Source organism: Papio anubis, chromosome X (genome assembly GCF_008728515.1).
Source record: "Papio anubis isolate 15944 chromosome X, Panubis1.0, whole genome shotgun sequence".
In the NCBI taxonomy this organism is placed as follows: Eukaryota; Metazoa; Chordata; class Mammalia; order Primates; family Cercopithecidae; genus Papio; species Papio anubis.
Genome location: NC_044996.1, coordinates 61,625,869 through 61,646,147, shown reverse-complemented (window position 1 = coordinate 61,646,147; position 20,279 = coordinate 61,625,869).

The following is a 20,279-nucleotide window of genomic DNA, read 5'->3' as shown; positions in this document are numbered from 1 at the left end:
ATTGTGGTTTTAATTTGCATTTCCCTGATAATTAATGATGCTGAGCATTTTTTATATGTTTGTTTTCCACTTGTATATCTTTTAAGAAATGTTTATTCACATTGCAAAAGGAAAATAAATATTGGGGCCCCAAATTGCTACACTAAAGGGAAAAGTCAAGTTGGAAACTACTTAAGGAAAACCTGATTCCCATTCTATTCAAAGTCATCCCTCTGCTCACTGAGATAAATGCATTGTCTGATTGCCTTCTTTGGAAAGGCTAATCAAAAACTCAAAAGAATGCAACCATTTGTTTCTCACCTACTTATGACCTGGAAATTCCCTTGATGCTTTGAGTTGTCCCACCTGAACTAACATACAACTTACACATATTGATTGATGTCTCATCAAAAATGTATAAAACCCATCTGCGTCCTGACCACCTTGGGCATATACCACAACCTCCTGAGACTGTATCATGGGCATACATCCTTAATTTTGGCAAAATAAACTTTCTAAGTTGACTGAGACCTGTCTCAGATATTTTCAGTTCATATTTGGTGACCAATGGAAGGAACTCTGAGTGGAGGTGGCCCTGACCTCTAACAAATCTCTTATGGGGGCTTGGTACCAGCTTGAGCTATCTTTATGGCTCAAACCTATAAGACAATTTGCTGAGGCTTGGAAGCTACCCTCCCTCCAGAGGACCTCTGGTCTCCCAAAATTTGCTTGAAATCAACAGTTTATTTTTCTGTACAACTCCTTCTCTGGAGTTTTACTTGCTTCCAACAAAGAAGGCAAGATTTCCTGCTTCCATGAGGATGCAAAGAAGATAACTCTTTTCTGGAGTTTGAGCTCACTTCTAAAAGGGAAGGCAAGTTTGAGATTATTTTTTCTGCTTCTAGAATGGTAGAGAGCAGTCTTCAGCCTGAGACCCATCCCTATGTACATAGTTTAATTGGGATTTGGTCTCAGCTAAAGTTAAGATTAACAACCAACTGGTCTTAATTTCTCATTATCATTACAGTGCTCAATCATTTCTTTGTTTTGCTTAACTGCTTTGTTGTTGTTTTTACTTGTTTATTTCTATTTTGGTTATTGTTTTTGGTCTTTTTCCCATTGGGTTTTACCGGCTCTATCTGACTTTATCAAATCTGAAGGAAAGTTCCAAATTATTGGGAAGAAGACATCTGAATTGGCTAAATTTCTGCAAAAAAAAAAAAAAAAAAAAAGTGGGGTGTGGAGAAAAACGGCCAGCAAAAGAAATAAGGGAAGATTTTTATTATGACTACTTAAGGGGCTTTATTTACATAACAAGGCCACCTTTTTGCTAGCCAAGAGAAACTGAGAGAGCAATGACTGTTTCCCCATGCCGTAGTTCCATAGCTTAAGTTCTGTTTGCCTTTTTTTTTTTCCCCCACCAGGACAGCATGTTTTGTTTCCTAAATCAAGCCCTTTCTAGTTGGATATTTGCTACTTTTAAAATATCAGCAATTTGGTCTAGCTAAAATATAGCAAATAGATTTTAAAAGATTTTTTTAAGGAGATCAATGGTTAAAAGCCAGCTTAAAGTTAACATCCAGGATGTGTGTGTGTATGTGTGCATTGCATGTGTGTGTTTGTATTAAAAGGTTTTTATTTATTTATTTTTCCTTTTCTCTCCTTGGACCTTGTCCCTTTTTTTTTTTTTTTTTTGAACAAAAGTTTTTTTCTTCTCAGCTGACTGAATTATGTTTCTTCATTTACTTCTGTTGTCTCTCCTTTCTCTTACCACCCTCTGTTGCATGAGAGACCTAAACTAGTTTATAATAGCCTGGAGTTTCTTAAAAAAAAAAAAAAAAAAAAAAAAAGTTGGGGGAGATGGTGCCAGACTCCCTTTTCGGGAGTAACCTCTGTTGTTCTTTATGGTACTCCAAGAGTGTAAACAAACAAATTTGGCTCAGATCTTAAATTGCTTGCTTTTATATTGTGTTAGCTGATTTTTGACTATAATAGTTATTACTAAGAGAGGAGACCACCCCGCATATCATCTTATGCCCAATTTCTGCCTCCAAAGAAAGAAGAAGTAAAAACTATAAGGCAGAAATGAAATCCACAGGCAGACAGCCCGGCGCCACACCCTGGGTCTGGTAGTTACAGATCCACCGCGGACCTAATGGGTTATGTTATCTATAGATTACAGACATTGTATAGAAATGCACTGTGAAAATCCCTATCTTGTTTTGTTCCGATCTAATTACTGGTGCATGCAGCTCCCAGTCACGTACCTACCCCCTGCTTGTTCAATCAATCATGACCCTCTCACATGCACCGCCTTAGAGTTGTGAGCCCTTAAAGGGACAGGAATTGCTCACTTGGGGAGCTCGGCTCTTGAGACAGGAGTCTTGCTGACGCCGCTTGCTGAATAAACCCCTTCCTTCTTTAACTCGGTGTCTGAGGAGTTTTGTCTGCCGCTCGTCCTGCTACATTACAACGGAAGCTATTCTTGGGTTTTTAAAGAAGAACATAGTTTAGACACTTAAAATGATTTTATTTAAAATAATTTTTTAAGTGCACTGTAAAAGCAACATGTGGTCTAGACTCATAATAATTCTCCCTTTTTGGAGCCCCAGGATTTGATGTGGGCTCTGCCTAGAGCTTAGGGATCCAATTAAAACATAGATAGTCCCTATCTAAAAACAAATGGGTCTCCTTATACAATCCTTTATTTCTATAATTTCATGTTTGGTTTGGCATCTATCTTTAATCTTTCTCTAGCACCACAAGACTCTCTCTGTACTTTGAGATGTAAATTTTGCTATCTGATTTTTCAGCAAAGAGTTCCTTTAATATGCACATTTAGGGCTATCTAGCTGACAAATGCCTAGGGTAATAAAATAGGTTATCAAGAAATTGGAAATCTAAACTAGGAGAAAAAATAGATGTCTTATAAATCTATAAGATCTACTTCTATCTACATGTCTAATACGTCTATGCATTTATGTGTCATGTATGTGATGTTTCATACTAAAAACGTATAAAGAAGTTCTAATTAATTTGCTTACAAAAGCTTAAATCAAATACTTTATGAGAAAAATAGAGGCTTTGAGCCTAATGTTTTTTGAAGGTCACGTGACTTAAGTAAATCTTTATTAAATAAGCTGGTTTTTAGAATGTTTAATGAAATAGAATTAGAAATGGCTTCAGAATTGTCAACGCACATTATTTATCTCTGCTATATATCAAAATTTGTCATGAAGTTTATAAAGCTATAAATGCAGCTCAAAAGAAAAGTATTCTTGTTTATGTGAAATTTAATAAATAAGGTAGTTAATATTGTTTGGTTAATGAAAAGAGCTAAATCTGGAGTTATTTGCAAATAAAAAATTACCTAAACTTAAATTTCTTACTGAGGAAAACCTGAAATTCACAGGTTACAAACATAGACAACAAGGAAATAACTTTAAATAATTATCACAGTTTTCATAAGTAATCTGGGTGAACTATTTTTAAAAAATAATTAGGTAAATGTAATGGAATAAATGCTTTTAGATAATCTTGTCATATAATTTAAAATCTAAAGTTATAGTAAGATAAATAATATATATGCATTAAATGTCTAGGCCATTTGTATTTCTTTGTAACAGAACACAGTTGGAGAAACTGGTTATTTTACCAAGGTATTGACTGGAATAGTGTGCTTTCTTTTAAGGAATCAAACTTGACTTATAGAGCCAATAAAAGCCCCTTGAGAAATCTGGCCTTATACCTTGTCTACACAGTCCCTGTACAGGGCTCCATACCTGTAGTAAGTAAAGAATGTCACTTTCTGACAGGCCTGGGAGCTCGAAATTATCGTGGGATCTCAAGAGCAGAGGAATTTACCCGACTCATAGGTATTTGATGTTACAAAGTCATGGCTTGGCTCGACTTTAAAAAAGTATTATCTGAGATTTCTTCTATGGAACAAAGTTTCATCAAAGCCAATTGTTAAAAAGCCTATTCAAAAAATAATTGTTCTTCCTGCACTTTTCTATAATCAGGCCAAGTATAATAAAGCAAGTGAAATAGAATTGAAAAATGGGAAACTGAGGAGAGAAAAATTATGTTTCAAAAACTATAGCAAACTTGTTAGATTCTAGTCTTGCCTAATGTTTTTACATTTTTATTATTTTCTGCAGTTTGGACTAAATTCTAATTTTTCCTGGCTACAAGTCTCCAAAATAACATTTTTATATTTTTTCTTTCTTTGTTTTCTTTTTCTCCAATTTTTTCTAATTTGAAATCACTGAATACTAGTCTGTGCTTTCTTAAATCCCTGCAAATAGAAGCTATGCAACTTATACTTCAGAAGAAAATAACAGCAACCTATTTACATGTATAAGCCACTTTTATACCTACCTACTAATGTATGGCAGAGCAATATGGCCTATATCAACTTTCCAGGATTTCTATTTTTTGTTCTTTTTTTTTTTTTTTTTTTTTTTGTCTCTTTCTCCTTCTATTATCTCTTCCTAGAACATTGGACTTCACAACCTGCTAAAAATGAGTTTGGCTAATAACATGGGACCTACGCATCTAGAAATAAACCACCCTAGCCATGAGAAATAAGAGGAAACCTGAGGCCAGAGCCAAAAAAAAAAAAATGCTTTCTCTGAAAGATTTTATAAAGAAAAGGGGAGAAATGTAAAAGGAAAATGAATCTTGGGCCTCAAAATAACTACACTGAAGGGAAAAATCAAACTGGAAACTGCTTAGGGCAAATCTGACTCCCATTCTATACAAAGTCATCCCTCTGCTCAATGAGATAAATGCATATCTGATTGCCTTCTTTGGAAAGGCTAATCAGAAAATCAAAGAAATGCAACCATTTGTCCTTTACCTACTTATGACCTGAAAACCCCATCCCTGCTTTGAGTTATTCCACCTTCCTGGGCTGAACCAACGTACAACTTACACATGTTGATTAATGTCTTATGTCTCCCTAAAAATATATAAAACCAAGTTGTGCTCTGATCATCTTGGGCACATGTCACTGGGACAACCTGAGGCTGTGTCATGGGTACATGTCCTTAACTTTGGCAAAATAAACTTTACAAATTGAGACCTGTTTCAGATATTTTGAGTTCACAATGTCAATTGCCAACTTTTTAATGGGATTATTTGTTTTTTTCTTGCGAATTTGTTAAAGTTTCTTTTAGATTCTGGATACTAGTTCTTTGTTTACCATATAGTTTGCAAATACTTTCTCCCGTACTGTGTGTTGTCTTTTTTTCTGATGATAATGTCTTCTGTTTTGCAGAAGCTTTTTAATTAAATTTGGTCCAATTTATTTATTTTTGTTTTTGTTGCATTTGCTTTCAGGGGCTGATATGATTTGCGTCTGTGTTCCCACCAAATCTCATGTCAAATTGTAACCTCCAGTGTTGGAGGTAGGGCATGGTAAGAGGTGATTGAATCATTGGGGCAAAGTCCTCATGAATGGATTAACATCATCCCCTCAATGCTACTCTTGTGATAGTGAGTGAGTGAGTGAGTGAGTGAGTGAGTGAGTGAGTTATTGGACAACGTGGTCATTTAAAATCATGTGGTCCCTTCTCCCTCTTTCTCTTTCTCCTGCTTCAGCCATGAGAAGTGCTGGCTCTCCCTTCACTTGTCACCATGATTGTAAGTTCCCTGAGGCTTTCCCAGAAGATTATGCTGCCATGCTTTTTACACAGTTTGCAGAGCCTTGAGTCAATTAAACCTCTTTTCTTTATAAATTAACCAGTCTCAGGTATTTCTTTATGGCAATGCAAGATTGAATTAATAAAGAAAATTGGTGCCAAGGAGTGGGGCACTGCTATCAAGATACGTGAAAATGAGGAAGCAATGTTGGAACTATGTAATGGTCAGAGGTTAAAAGAGTCTGGAGGGTTCAGAAGAAGAAAGGAGAATGAGGGAAAATTTGGAACTTCCTAGAGACTGCTTAAACTGGGATCAAAATGCTGATAGTAATATGGACAGTGAAAGCCAGGCTAAGGAGCTCTTAGATGAAGATGAGGAACTTGTTGAGAACTGGAGCTAAAGTCACTTTTGTTATGCCTTAAAAAAGAAGTTGAAGGAATTTTGCCCCTGCCCTAGGATTTTGAGAAACTTTGAACTTGAGAGAGTTGAGAGAGTTGATTTAGGGTATTGGGTGGAAGAAATTTCTGAGCAGCAGAGTGTCCAAAATGTGACCTGGCTGCTTCTAAGCACCTAAGTTTATACATGTGAACAAACAAATGACCTGAGACTGGAACTTATATTTAAAAGGGAAGCAGAGGTAAACGTTTGGAAAATTTGTAGTTTACGCATGTAATAGAAAAGAAAAGCTAATTTTCAGGGGAGAAATTCAAGCAGGCTGTACAAATCAGCATAACTAAAAGGAAGGCAAGTGGTTATATCCAAGACAACGGGGAAAAGACCTACAAAGCATTTCAGATTCCTTCACTGCAGCCCCTTTAATAACATGCCCTGAGACTTGGGAGGGAATAATGGTTTACTGGGCTGGACCCAGGGCCCCATTGCCCTATGCAGCCTCAAGACACTGCTCCCTGCATGCTAGTTACTTCAGCTCCAGCCATCCAGCCACAGCTCAAACGGGTTCAGGTAAAACTCAGGGTGCTGCTTCAGAGGGCGCAAGCCATAAGCCTTGGCAGCTTTCATGTGTTGTTGAAGCCTGTGGGTGCACAGAGTGCAAGAGTTGAGAATTTGGAGCCTTCACCTGGATTTCAGAAGATGTATGGAAAAGCGTGAATGTCTAGGCAGAAACCTGCTGCAGTGGCAGAACCTTTATGGGCAACTTCTAATGAAGAAGCATGAAGGGGAAATATGGGGTTGTATCCCCCACATAGAGAACCCGCTGAGGCATTGCCTAGCAGAGATGTAAAAAGAGGACCAGCATCCTCCAGATCCCAGAATGGTTGATAGGCTGACAGCTTGCACTGTGCTTCTGGAAAAGCTGCAGAGCCTATAAGAAGCAGCTGTGGGGGCTGAAACTGGAAATTCACAAGTGTGGGGCTGTCCAAGGCCTTGGGAGCACACCTTTTGCACAAATATGAACTGTATGTGAGACATGGAGTCAAAGGAGATTATTTTGGAGCTTTAAGGATTAACGACTGCCCTGCTGGGTTTTGGACTTGCATGGGTCCTGCAGCTCCTTTCTTTGGCCAACTCCTCCACTTTAAAATGGAAGTATCTATCATATGCTTGTATCACCATTGTATCTTGGAAGTAAATAGCGTGCTTTTGATTTTAGAGGCTCATGGGTGGAAGACACTTGTCTTGTCTCAGATGAGACGTTTTTCACTCGCGTCCATGTGAAGAGACCACCAAACAGGCTTTGTGTGAGCAACAAGGCTGTTTATTTCACCTGGGTGCAGGTGGGCTGAGTCCCAAAAGAGAGTCAGCAAAGGGAGATGGGGGTGGAGCCATTTTATAGGATTTGGGTAGTAGTGGAAAATTACAGTCAAAGCAAGTTGTTCTCTGGCTGGCAGGGGCAGGGGACGCAAGGTGCTCAGTTGGGGAGCTTTTGAGTCAGGATAAGCCAGGAGAACGAATTTCACAAGATAATGTCATCAGTTAATGCAGGAATAAGCCATTTTCACTTCTTTTGTGATTCTTCAGTTACTTCAGGCCCTCTGGATGTATACGTGCAGGTCACAAGGGATATGATGGCTTAGCTTGGGCTCAGAGGCCTGACAACTTTGAACTTTGGACTTTTGAGTTAACGCTGGAATGAGTTAAGATTTTGGGGAACTGTTGAGGAGAAATAATTGTATTTTGAAATGTGAGAAAGATATGAGACTTGGTGAGGCCATGGTCAGAATAATAAAGTTTGGATCTGTGTTTCCCCAAATCTCATGTCTAATTGTAATCCCCAGTTTTGAAGGTGGGGCCTGCTGGGAGGCGACTGGGTCATGGGGGCAAAGTTCTCATAAATTGGTTAGCACCATTTCCTCAGTGCTGTTCTTGTGATAAGGAGTGAGTTATTACAAAAACTGCTTGTTGAAAAGTGTGTAGCACCTCTTCGTTTTCTTTCTCCTACTCCAGCCTTGTGATGTCCTGGCTCCCATTTCAGTTTTTTCCATGAGCGTAAGTTCCCTGAGGTCTTCCCAGAAGCTGATGTCACCATGCTTCCTGTACAGCATGCAGAACCAAGAGCCAATGAAGCCTCTTTTCTTTATAAATTTTCTGGTCTCAGGTATTTCTTTATCACAATGGGAGAAGAGACTAATACAGGATATTGGCCATGAATTCTCTGCCTAAGCCAATATCCAGAAGAGATTTTCCAAGGATATATTCTAGAATTGTTATGGTTTCAGGTCTTAGATTTACATCTTTGATTCATCTTGAGTTGATTTTTGTATAAGGTGAAAGATAGGTATCTAGTTTCATTCTTCTACATGTGGCTAGCCAGTTTTCTTTTGTCTTGCTTTGCTTTTTTGCTTGTTTGTTTGTTTGTTTCTGAGATGGAGTCTTGCTCTGTTGCCCAGGCTGGAATGTTCTGGCATGATCTTGGCTCACTGTAATCTCTGCCTCCACAGATCAAGCAATCATCCTGCCTCAGCCTGCTAAGTAGCTGGGATTACAGGCACATGCCACTGTTACTGGGGTCCTTGCTACCAGAGCTCCCAAGATGGTGGTGTGGTGGGCCACTTCCAAAATGGCGGCAGGCCACTTCCAAGATGGTGACAAGCCTCGTGTTCTCTGACCTGGGGTTCTTGGCCTCACAGATTCCAAGGAATGGAATCTTGGGCCATGCGGTGAGTGTTACAGCTCTACTAGAAGCCGTGGATCATGGAAGAGAACCGTGGAACCCAGTGACTAGTGTTCAGCTTGATTAGGACCAACCCAGGCACTTAGCCATGCAGGAACAATGGCAAGCCTTTAGTCCGGGAGTGGCAACGGATGCCTCACTGGATCAGGAGCACAGTGGACACCCTGCTGGATGCGGAGGGACGGAAGTCAGCAGCGGGTCTGTGACAGCGGCAAACAGCAGTGGTGGATGGAGAGTGAAAGGTCAGCTGAAACCCTAAGAAAACACTGACGGACCAGAAGAGTGCAGCTGCAAGATTTAATAGAGTGAAAACAGATCTCCCATATAAAGGGAGGGGACCCAAAGGGGGTTGCCATTGCTGGCTCAAATGCCTGGGTTTATATCCTGATCCTTGTCCCTCCCACTATGTTCTCAGGAAATAGATGATTGGCTATTTCTTTACCTCCTGTTTTTGCCTAATTAGAATTTTAGTGAGCTCTCTGATTGGTCGAGTGTGGGCTAAGTTGCAAGCCCCGTATTTAAAGGTGGATGCGGTCACCTTCTCAGCTAGGCTTAGGGATTCTTAGTTGGCCTAGGATATCCAGCTAGTCCTGTCTCTCACCACCACATCCGGCAATTTTTTATATTTTTGGTAGAGACGGGGTTTCACCATGTTGGCCAGGCTAGTCTCGAACTCCTGATCTCAGGTGCCTCAGCCTCCTAAAGTGCTTGGATCACAGGTGTGAGCCACTGCACCCGGCCTGGCTAGCCAGTTTTCTAAGCACAATTTATTAAATAGAATGCCCTTTCTCCATTTTATGTTATTGTACGTTTTATCAAATATCAGTTGTTTATGAGTATCTGACCTTATTCCTGAGTATTTTCTTCTGTTCCACTGGTCTGTGTGCCCACTTTTATACAAGTATCATGCTGTTTTGGTAAATACAGCCTTGTAGTATAACTTGTAGTCTGGTAGTGTAATATTTCCAAATTTTTTCTCTTTCTTTAGCATTCTTTTGCATATTAAGGCTCTTTTTCAATTCTATATAAATTTTAAGATTGTTTTGTGTATTCTGTAAAAAATAATGTTGGTATCTTGATGGAAATTGCATTTAATCTGCAGATTGCTTTGGACAGTATGGTGATTTTCACAATGTTGATTGAATTTCTATCTATGAGCATCAGATGCATCTACATTTGTTTGTGTCATCTCTGTTTGTGTGTGTGTGTGTGTGTGTGTGTTTTTTGAGATAGATTCTCATTCTGCTGCCCAAGTTGGTGTGCGGTAGTGTGATCTTGGCTCACTGAAACCTTCGTCTCCTGGGTTCAAGCGATTCTCCTGCCTTAGCCTCCTGAGTCGATGGAACTACAAGTGTGTGCCACCACGCTCAGCTAATTTTTTGGTATTTTTAGTAGAGATGGGTTTTCACTGTGTTAGCCAAGATGGTCTTGATCTCCTGACCTCGTGATCTGCCTGCCTCATCCTCCCAAAGTTCTGGGATTACAGGCGTGAGTCACTGTCCCCAGCCTGCCATCTCTGTTTCCTTCCAGCAATGTTTTGTATTTCTCCTTCTACAGATTCTTCACTTTCTTGGTTTACTTATATTCCTAGATATTTTTATATTGTTTCAGCAATCGTAAAAGAGACTTCTTGATTTGATTCTCAGCTTGGTCATTGTTGGTGTATAGCAGTGCCACTGATTTGTGTACATTGATTTTGTATCCTGGGACTTCACTATATTTGTTTATCAAATCTAGGAATCTTTTGGAGGAATCTTTAGGGTTTTATAGGTATAAAATTATATCATTAGCAAATGGTGATAGTTTGACTTTCTCCTTTCCAATTTGGATACCCTATGTTTTTTATCCTGCTGGATTGCTCTGACTAGAACTTCCAGTACTCCATTGAATGGAAGTGGTCTAAGTGGATATCCTTTTCTTATTCCAGTTCTTAAGGTAAATCATTATATTCAGTGTGATGTTGGCTGTGGGTTTGTCATATATGGCTTTTATTATTTTGAGATAAGTTCATTCGATGCTTAGTTTGTTGAGTGTTTTTATCATAAAGTGATGTAAGATTTTATCAAGTGCTTTTTCTGCCTATATTTAGATAATTGTATAATTTCTTTTAGTTCTGTTTATGTGAAGTATCACATTTATTGACTTGTGTATGTTAAACCATCCTTGTATCCCTGAGATGAAACATAATTGATCATGGCATATTATCTTTTTGGTGTGCTGTTGGATTAGGTTAACTAGTATTTCTTTGAGAATTTTTGCATTTACGTTCATGAAGAAAAATTGTCTGTGGTTTCCTTTTCTTGTTATGCTTATTCCTGGTTTTGCTATGAGGGTGATACTGGGTTCATAGCATGACGTAGAGATGATTGCCTCTTTCTCAATCCTTTGGAATAGTTTCAGTAGACTTGGTACTAATTCTTCTTTGAGTGTCTGATAAAATTTAGCTCTAGATTTATCTGGCCATAGGCTTATTTTTTTCTTGGCATTTTAAAAAAATTACTGATTAAATCTTGCTGCTTGTTATTGGTTTGTACAGGGTTGCTATTTTTTCTTCCTTTATTTTAGGAGGGTAGTATGTTTCCAGGACTTTATCTATTTCCTCTAGATTTTCTAGTTTGTGTACATAGAAATGTTCACAGTAGTCTTGAATGGTATTTTTATATTGTGTTGGTTGTGTGTATTTCTATATTGTGTTCTATATTGTGTGTTGGTTGTAAAGTCTCCAGTTTCATTTCATTATAGTTCATTTGAAATTCTCTTATATATTGGTTAATCTAGCCAATGGCTTATCAGTTTTGTTTCTTTTCAAAGAAACAGTTTTTTGTTCTATTGATCTTTTGGGATTTTTTGTTTTAATTTCATTTAGTTCTGCTTTAATCTTTATTTCTTTTGATGTGTTAGTTTTGGATTTGTATTGTTCTTGTTTCTTTAGTTTCTTGAAGTGTGAAATTAGGTAGTCAGTTTGTGTCCTTTCAGACTTTTTGATGTAGGCATTTAGCATTGCAAACATTCCTCTTAGCAGTGCTTTCGCTGTTTTGTAGGGGTTTTGATAACTTTTGTCACTATTATCATTCATTTCGACATTTACATTTTTAAAATTTCGTCTTGACATTATTGTTAACCTAAAAATTATTTAGGAGGAGATTATTTAATTTCTATGGATTTGTAGTTTCTTTTGGAGTTGATTTTTTATTCTATTTTACTGTGGTCTGAGAAGATACTTGATATAATTTTTATTTTTTAAAAATTTTTGAGACTTGTTTTGTGAACTATCATATGACATATCTTAAAGAATGTTCTATGTGCTGATGAGAAGAATTTATATTCTGTAGCTCTTTGGTAGGATATTCTGTAAACATGTGTTAGTTTCTGACTCAGATACTTTTCAGTATACACTAGCTAATATTGACAACAATATTGTTTTGAGTGTTGTTTATATACGTAGTCATAAAGCTCACAGCTCACATTTATTTGGGGGAATATGTATATTTTTTTCATTATACACAAGAAATATAAACAATGAAAATTTATTTTAATATTGATACATCTTGAATTTCATAATGGGGCATAATAAGTTAGGTTAGATGGCAATACTGACTTGATTCCTTATTTGAAACCCTTCAGGCTCCATTCCTTGCACCCTTCTGTGTCAGCACCTAACTCTTTTGCAAGATAAGCAGTCCCACAGGATACCAGCAGAGTGCAAGATACTTACAAGATTCTGATACCTGATATAGGTCCAGGAAAAAGAACAAAAACTCCTTATTCCTGATGTATCTGCTCCAATATCCAGCCAATCTGCACAACAAACCCAATAAATTATATAGCTACAAATTCCTGCCTTGGAGCTAAGAATTTTCTTTTTCTTTCTTTGTCCTACTTGCTCAGCTGGGCTCAAGGTTTAGCTTATAGTGACTTTTTTTTTTTTTTTCTCATTTTAACAGTAAAACACATCTTTAGGTGCAGGTTTTATATGCTAATAACACATGTAATGCATTTTAGAGTTTATAGATGCTAAGTGCGTGTGCCAACTGCAGATCTGCCTTTGCATAGCTTACCTCACCCGTATTTTATAAATACGTAGGGAGAGGGTCAAGATGGTTGACTAGAAGCAGCTAATGTGTGCCGTCCTCATAGAGAGAAGAAACAGTAGTGAGTAAATACCATACCTTCCACTAAAACATTCCAGTGAACACAATGGGATTCATTAAGTAAACAACTTGACCCAGAGAGAATGGAGAGACGCAAGACTGAACAACTGCCAACAAAGAAGTGGCACTGAGCCAAACAGAGTCCCTTCCATGTGGAAATGGCAAGGGATTGAGAAATCTCACGGACCCACACTTCTTTTATGTATCTTTGCCACTGTTGGGTCGGGAGATTCTCTTAGGAGCCCACTCAACCTGGGCCTTCAGTTTGCTGTGCAGAGCTATGTGGAGTCTGGACAGAGCCACCACTCAAGCACACACAGTAATCCTGGGAGCCTTGGATCCTGGATATCACAGCATTAGCAGCTGCAGCTCCAGCAAAGTGGCAGGTTAGGCTCCCTTACCTACCCTGGGGAAAAGGGCTGAACCTGAAGGGCTGAGAAGCACCAGTCTGAAGGCTGCGCTTCCACTCTACTTCAGAGAATAAAGACCACTAATCTGGGACCCAAGCCACCTCCTCCTGGAACTCTGAGGCCAGTAACAGCTCCACACTTCCCTGGGACAAAGTTCTTGGAGGGAGGGGTGGACTGTCATCTTTGTTAGCTCTTACGCTTTGCTGTCTGTTACCTTCATGCTCTGGAGATTCTGAGGTAACTAGGGTCTTTCTGGGACCCCTAGCACAGTGAAGCTGCCTTACAAAAAAGCATCCAGACTGTTTTTAATGCAGGCCTTTATCCCAGTTCTCCTCACTGGCCAGGACCTCCAGATCTGAGAATCCAGCCATTCCTTACTGGAGTTCTTGCGCCATCAGCAGCTCTGGACCTCTCTGAGACAGAGATCCCAGAGGGAGGAGTGGGTTGCCATCTTTACTTATTTACATACTTTGCCATTGTCGCCTTCGGCCTCTGGAGAGTCCATGGCGACTAGAACTTGGCACAGACCCCCAGTGCGGTGCAGCTGCCCCACAGAAAAGTGACCTGACTGTTTCCCATGCAGGTCCCTGTCCATACTTGTCCTCACTGGGCAGGACTTCCTGATCTGGGACTCCAGCCTAACCCCTGTCCTTGCCTTCTCCAAGGAGGAAATCCCAGATTCCATCCACAACTCCTCCACCATTGCAGCTGCAGTAGTACAGCCTTAACTGCCTTCAAGCTGGGAAAAGAACAGAGAGACTAGTCATTACACTGGCACCTCCAGTACAGTGCAGCCAGCATACATAGACGAGTCCAGTCTCTCTTCCCTGGGAGCCCCTGTGCCCCCTCTTCACCAGGTAGGTCCCGTGGCTCAGGACTGCAGAACAGCCACCCCAATCATTGCTGAGCATACTCCCTGGTAGTGGCTCTAAGTTTCTTTGGGTAGGAGCTCCCAGAACCAACTGACAGCCCCTCTGCCACTGCCACAGTAGTGGTTCTGTCCCATCTGATCTCAGTTTGGAGAAGAAACAAAGAGCTTGAGGCCTTCACCTGAGCTTACAGCACATCTCAGCCAAAATACGGAGAACAACCCTGTCTCTCTTCCCTGTGAGCCCTAGACACACTTCCTCTTGACAATCAGAGCCCCTAGCTCAGGCTCAGTCCAGCAGTAAAGCTATCCCCACTCACTGGCTGAATACTCCCAGTAGCAATGGCTCTGCCTTTCTCATAGGTGGAGCTCCCAGGGAAGACGAAAATCCCCTTTGCCATTGCCTCTCCAATGAAACTGACCATGCTGCCCTTGGACTAAGGAAAGAGCAAAGAGTTTGAATGTCTCATCCATACCTCAAGCAAGCTGTAGTTGCCTTAAGGAGAGGCCAGGCTGTCTCCCACATATCATACACACTCTACTGCTTATTACCAGGAGGGGACCCCCAGTTTGGGCCCATAGTGCAGCCATCCCATTCTGAGCCAATCACACTGATTGACTGAAGCTTTACATCTCTCTGGGTCAGAGCCCCAGGAACAGGTGGAGTAGCATTGACCACAACTACTGCTAAGCTTCTTTTCCCTGCTGCCTCCAAGCTGGGGAGGAAAAATGATGTCTGAGATTATTCCAGCGCTTGGGTGTGCAGCCCAAAACTGCTAAGCTGAGATCTGTAACCAGCACTCAAATCAGAGACGAGATCACATTTTCAGAGCATTAAGAGAGAATGTAGCTGCAACCAACAGAAGAAAAAAAGAAAAGAAAAAAGAAAAACAGGAGCCACATAACAGAACCACCACTTACTAACTAACCATTATGCCTAAGCACCACCTACTGGATCACACACCAAAACTTAAAACACCAAAAATACTTTCTAAGCATACCTTCCTTTGAAACCAAAGACAAGAACTCAGTTACTGATAAAGGCCATGTTCAAAGTCTCAACCATCTGAAAATCCCAAGAAAAGGAGTCTACTGACTACTCAATTTACACTGCAGTTAAAGAAATACCCACGGCCGGGCGCGGTGGCTCAAGCCTGTAATCCCAGCACTTTGGGAGGCCGAGATGGGCGGATCACGAGGTCAGGAGATCGAGACCATCCTGGCGAACACAGTGAAACCCCGTCTCTACTAAGAAATAAAAAAAATAGCCGGGCGAGATGGCGGGCGCCTGTAGTCCCAGCTACTCGGGAGGCTGAGGCCGGAGAATGGCGTGAACCCGGAAGGCGGAGCTTGCAGTGAGCTGAGATCCGGCCACTGCACTCCAGCCTGGGCTACAGAGCGAGACTCTGTCTCAAAAAAAAAAAAAAAAAAAAAAAAAAAAAAAAAAAAAAAAAAAAAAAAGAAATACCCACAAGTGCAGGTGAGAAAAATACCAACACAATATCTGGCAACTCAAAATGCCAAAATGTTTCCTTTCCTCAAAATGATTACAATAGTTCCCCAGCAAGGGTTCTCAACTGAGCTGAGATGGCTGAAATATCAGAAGTAGAGTTCAGAATATGGATAGAAATGAAGGTCATTGAGATTCAGGAGAACATGAAAATTCAATCCAAGGAAGAAAAGGATCACAAAAAATGATGGAGGATCTTATAGATAAAACAGTTAGTATTAAAAAAGAACCAAAGTAGTCTGATAGAGCTAAGAACACACTATAAGAATTTCATAATGCAATTGCAAGTATGAACAGCAGACTAGACGAAGCTGCAGAAATAAACTCAGAGCTTGAAGACAAGCTCTCTGAAATAAGACAGACAGAAATAAAAATGAAAAAAATAATGAAAAGGAACAAACAAAACCTCTGATAAATATGGGATTATATAATGAGATAAAAATCTATGACTTATTGGAGTATGTACTTGAAAGAGATGGGGGGAAAGCAAGCAACTTAGAAAACTTATTTCAGGTTATTTTCCATAAAAACATTCACAAACTCACTAGGGAGGCCAACATTCAAATTCAGGAAATGCAGAGAGCCCCTACAAGATACTACAAAAGAAGACCATCACCAAGATATCTAATCATCAGGCATTCCAAGGACAAAATGAAAGAAAAAATATTAGAGGCAGTTACAAACAGCAGGTCACCTACAAAGAGAACCCCATCAGGCTAACAGTAGATCTTTCAGCAGAAATTCTATAAGCCAGAAAAGACAAGAGACCTGTACTCAACATTCTTAAAGAAAAATCTTAAACAAGGAATTTCATATTTGGCCAAATAAACTTAGTAGGTGAAGGAGAAATAAACTCCTTATTAGATATCCATACAATAATAGTTGGAGGCTTCAACACTCCGTTGAAAGTATTAGACAGAGCCAAGCAGAAAATTAACAAAGGTACTCAGGACCTGAACTCAATACTTGACCACATGGATCTAATAGACATCTGCAGAACTCTTCATCCTAAAACAACAAATTGTACATTATTCTCATCACCACATAGCACACACACCAAAACTGACCACATAATCAGACATAAAATTATCCTCATAAAATTCAAAGAAAATGAAATCATACCAATCACACTCTCAGACCACAGCACAATAAAAATAGAATTCAATACAAAGAAAATTGCTCAAAACCACACAATTACATGGGAATTAATCAGCCTCCTCTTGATTGACTTTTGGGTAAATAATGAAATTGAGGCAGAAATCAACTTTTTTGAAACTAATGAGAACAAAGAGACAAATTAGTTGAATCTCTGGGAAACAGCTATGTCAGTGTTAAAGGGAAATATATAGCAAGAAACACCCACATCAGAAAGTTGGAACGATCTCAGATTAACAACCTAACGTCACAACTGGAAGAAGTAAAGAAGCGAAAGCAAATCAACCCCAGAACTACAAAAAGACAAGAAATAACCAAAATAAGGCTGAACTGAAGGAGACTGAGGCTTAAAAATCCATACACAATCAACAAAACCAAGAGTTGGTTTTTAGAAAATAAATTATAAGACTGACCACTAGTTAGACTAATAAAGAAGAAAAGAGAGAAGATAAAAATAAACACAATTTGAAAGAATTAAGCCATTAACACTGACCCCACAGAAATACCAATAACCATCAGAGACTACCATGAATATCTCTATGCACAAAAACTAGAAAATCTAGAAGAAATGGGGAAATTCCTGGACACATACACCCTTCAAAATCTGAAACAGAAAAACACTGAATCCCTGAATAGGCCAATATAAAGCTCTGAAATTAAAATAGTAATAAATGTACTACCAACCAAAAAAGGCCTAGAACCAGATAGATTCAGAGTCAAGTTATATCAGGTATACAAAGAAAAGCTGGTACCATTCCTACTGAAACTATTCTTTAAAAAAATGAGGAGGGACCCCTCCATAACTCATTCTATGAGGCCAGCATCACCTCAATATTAATACCAGACAGAGACACACACAAAAATGAAAAGTTAAGGCCAATATTCTTGATAAACATAGATGCAAAAATTCTCAACAAAATATTAGAAAATCAAATCCAGCAGCACATCAAAAAGCTAATCCACCATGATCCAATAATCTTTATCCCTGGGATGCAATGTTGGTTCGACATACAAAAATCACTAAATTTAATTCATCACAAAAACAGTGCTAAAGAAAAATACATATGATTTTCTCAGTAGACACAGAAATGGCTTTCAATAAAATTCAAAATCACTTTATGTAAGAAAAACTATCAACAAACTATGCATTAAAGGAACATACTTTAAAATAATAAGAGCTATCTGACAAACCCACAGCCAACATCATACTGAATGAGCAAAAGCTGAAAACATTCTGATTTATAACCAGCACAAGACAAGGATACCCTCTTTCACCATTTCTATTCCACATAGTATGAAAGTCCTAACCAGGCAATCAGGCAACAAATAAATAAATACATACATACATACATAAATACATACATAAATAAAACACATCCAAATAGGATGAGAGCAAGTCAAACTATCCCTTTTTGCGGATGACATGATTCTGTCTTAAAACATAGTCTCCGCACGAAAGCTCTTAGAGATGATAAACAACTTCAGCAACATTTAAAGATACAAAATAAACATATAGAAATCAGTAGCATTCCTGTACTCCAACAATATCCAAGCCGAGAGCCAAATCAGGCATGCAATCCCATTCACAATTGCCACAAATTAGATAAAATATCTAGTAATACAGCTAACCAAGGAGGTGAAAGATCTCTACAATAAAAATTACAAACCACTGCTCAAAGAAATCAGAGATAACACAAACAATTTTTTAAAAATTATGCTCATGGATACGAAGAATTCATATCTTTAAAATGGTCATACTGCCAAAACCAACTTACAGATTCAAAGTTATTCTTATGAAACTACCAATGACATTCTTCACAAAATTAGAAAACACTATTTTAAAATTCATATGGAACAAAAAAGAAGCCTGCATAGCCAAATCAATCTTTAGCAGAAAGAACAAAGGTGAAGGCATTATGTTACCCAAATTCAAGCTATACTACAGGGTTAAAGTAACCAAAACAGGATGGTACTGGTAAAAAAATAAAAACAAACAAACAAACAAACAAAAAACAGACACGTAGAACAATGGAACAGAACAGACAGCCCACCATTAATGCCACACACGTACAACAATCTCATCTTTGATAAAGGTGACAAAAACATGTAATGGGGAAAGGATTCTCTTCAATAAATAGTGCTGAGATAACTGGCTAGCCATATGCAGAAGATTGAAACTGGATCTCTTTCTAACACTGTACACAAAAATCAACTCAAGATGGATAAAAGAGTTAAATGTAACAGCTAAAACTATAAAATCCACGTAACATAACCAAGGAAATACCATTCTGGAAATAGAAAGTGGCAAAGATTTCATTACAAAGACACCAAAAGCCATTACAACAAAAGCAAAATCGATGCATATGATCTAATCAAACTAATGAGCTTCTGCACAGCAAAGGAAACTATCAACAAAGTTAACAGACAACCTACAGAATGGGAGAAAATTTTGCAAACTCTCATCTGACAAAGGTCTAATATCCAGTAGCTAGAAGGAACCTAAATTTACAAGCAAAAAAACCAAAAAAACAAAACAAAACAAAAACATTAAAAAGTGGGCAAAGGACATAGACACTTTTCAAAAGAAGACATGCATGTGGCCAAGGAGCATATGAACAAAAGCTCAGTATCACTGATCATTAGAGAAATACATATCAAAACCACAATGAGATACCATCTCACCCAGTCAGAACGGCTAATCATTAAAAAGACAAAATATAACAGATGCTGGCAAGGTTGCAGAGAAAAGGGATCACTTTTACCCTGCTGTTGGGAGTGTAGATTAGTTTAATTATTGTGGAAAAGAGTGTGGTGATTCCTCAAAGACCTAAAAACAGATCTATCATTTTACCCATCAAACCCATTACTGGCTATATACCCAAAGGAATATAGTAAATTGTTCTAACATAAAGACATACGCACGTGTGTGTTCATTGAAGCACTATTCCCAATATCGATGACATTTAATCAGCCTAAATGCACATCAACGGTAGACCGGACAGAAAAATGTATTACCGATAGGTCAAGGAATACTATGCAGCCATACAAAGAATGATATAATTTTCTTTTCAGTAACATGGGTGGAACTGGAGACCATTCTTCTTAGCAAACTAATGCAGAAATGGAAAACCAAATACTGCATGTTCTCTCATATATAGGAGCTAAATGATGAGAACACATAGAAACCAAGAGGCTAACAACTGACACCGGAGCCTACTTGAGGGTGGAGTGTGGGAGGAGGGAGAGCATCAGAAAAAAATATCTATCAGGTACTAGGCTTAGTATCTCGGTGATAAAATAATCAATACACCAAACCCCCATGACATGTGTTCACCTATATAATCTGCAAATGTACTCCTGAACCTAAAATAAAAGTGAAAAGAACAAATACAAATAAGCATAAATAGATGAATAAATAAATATGTAG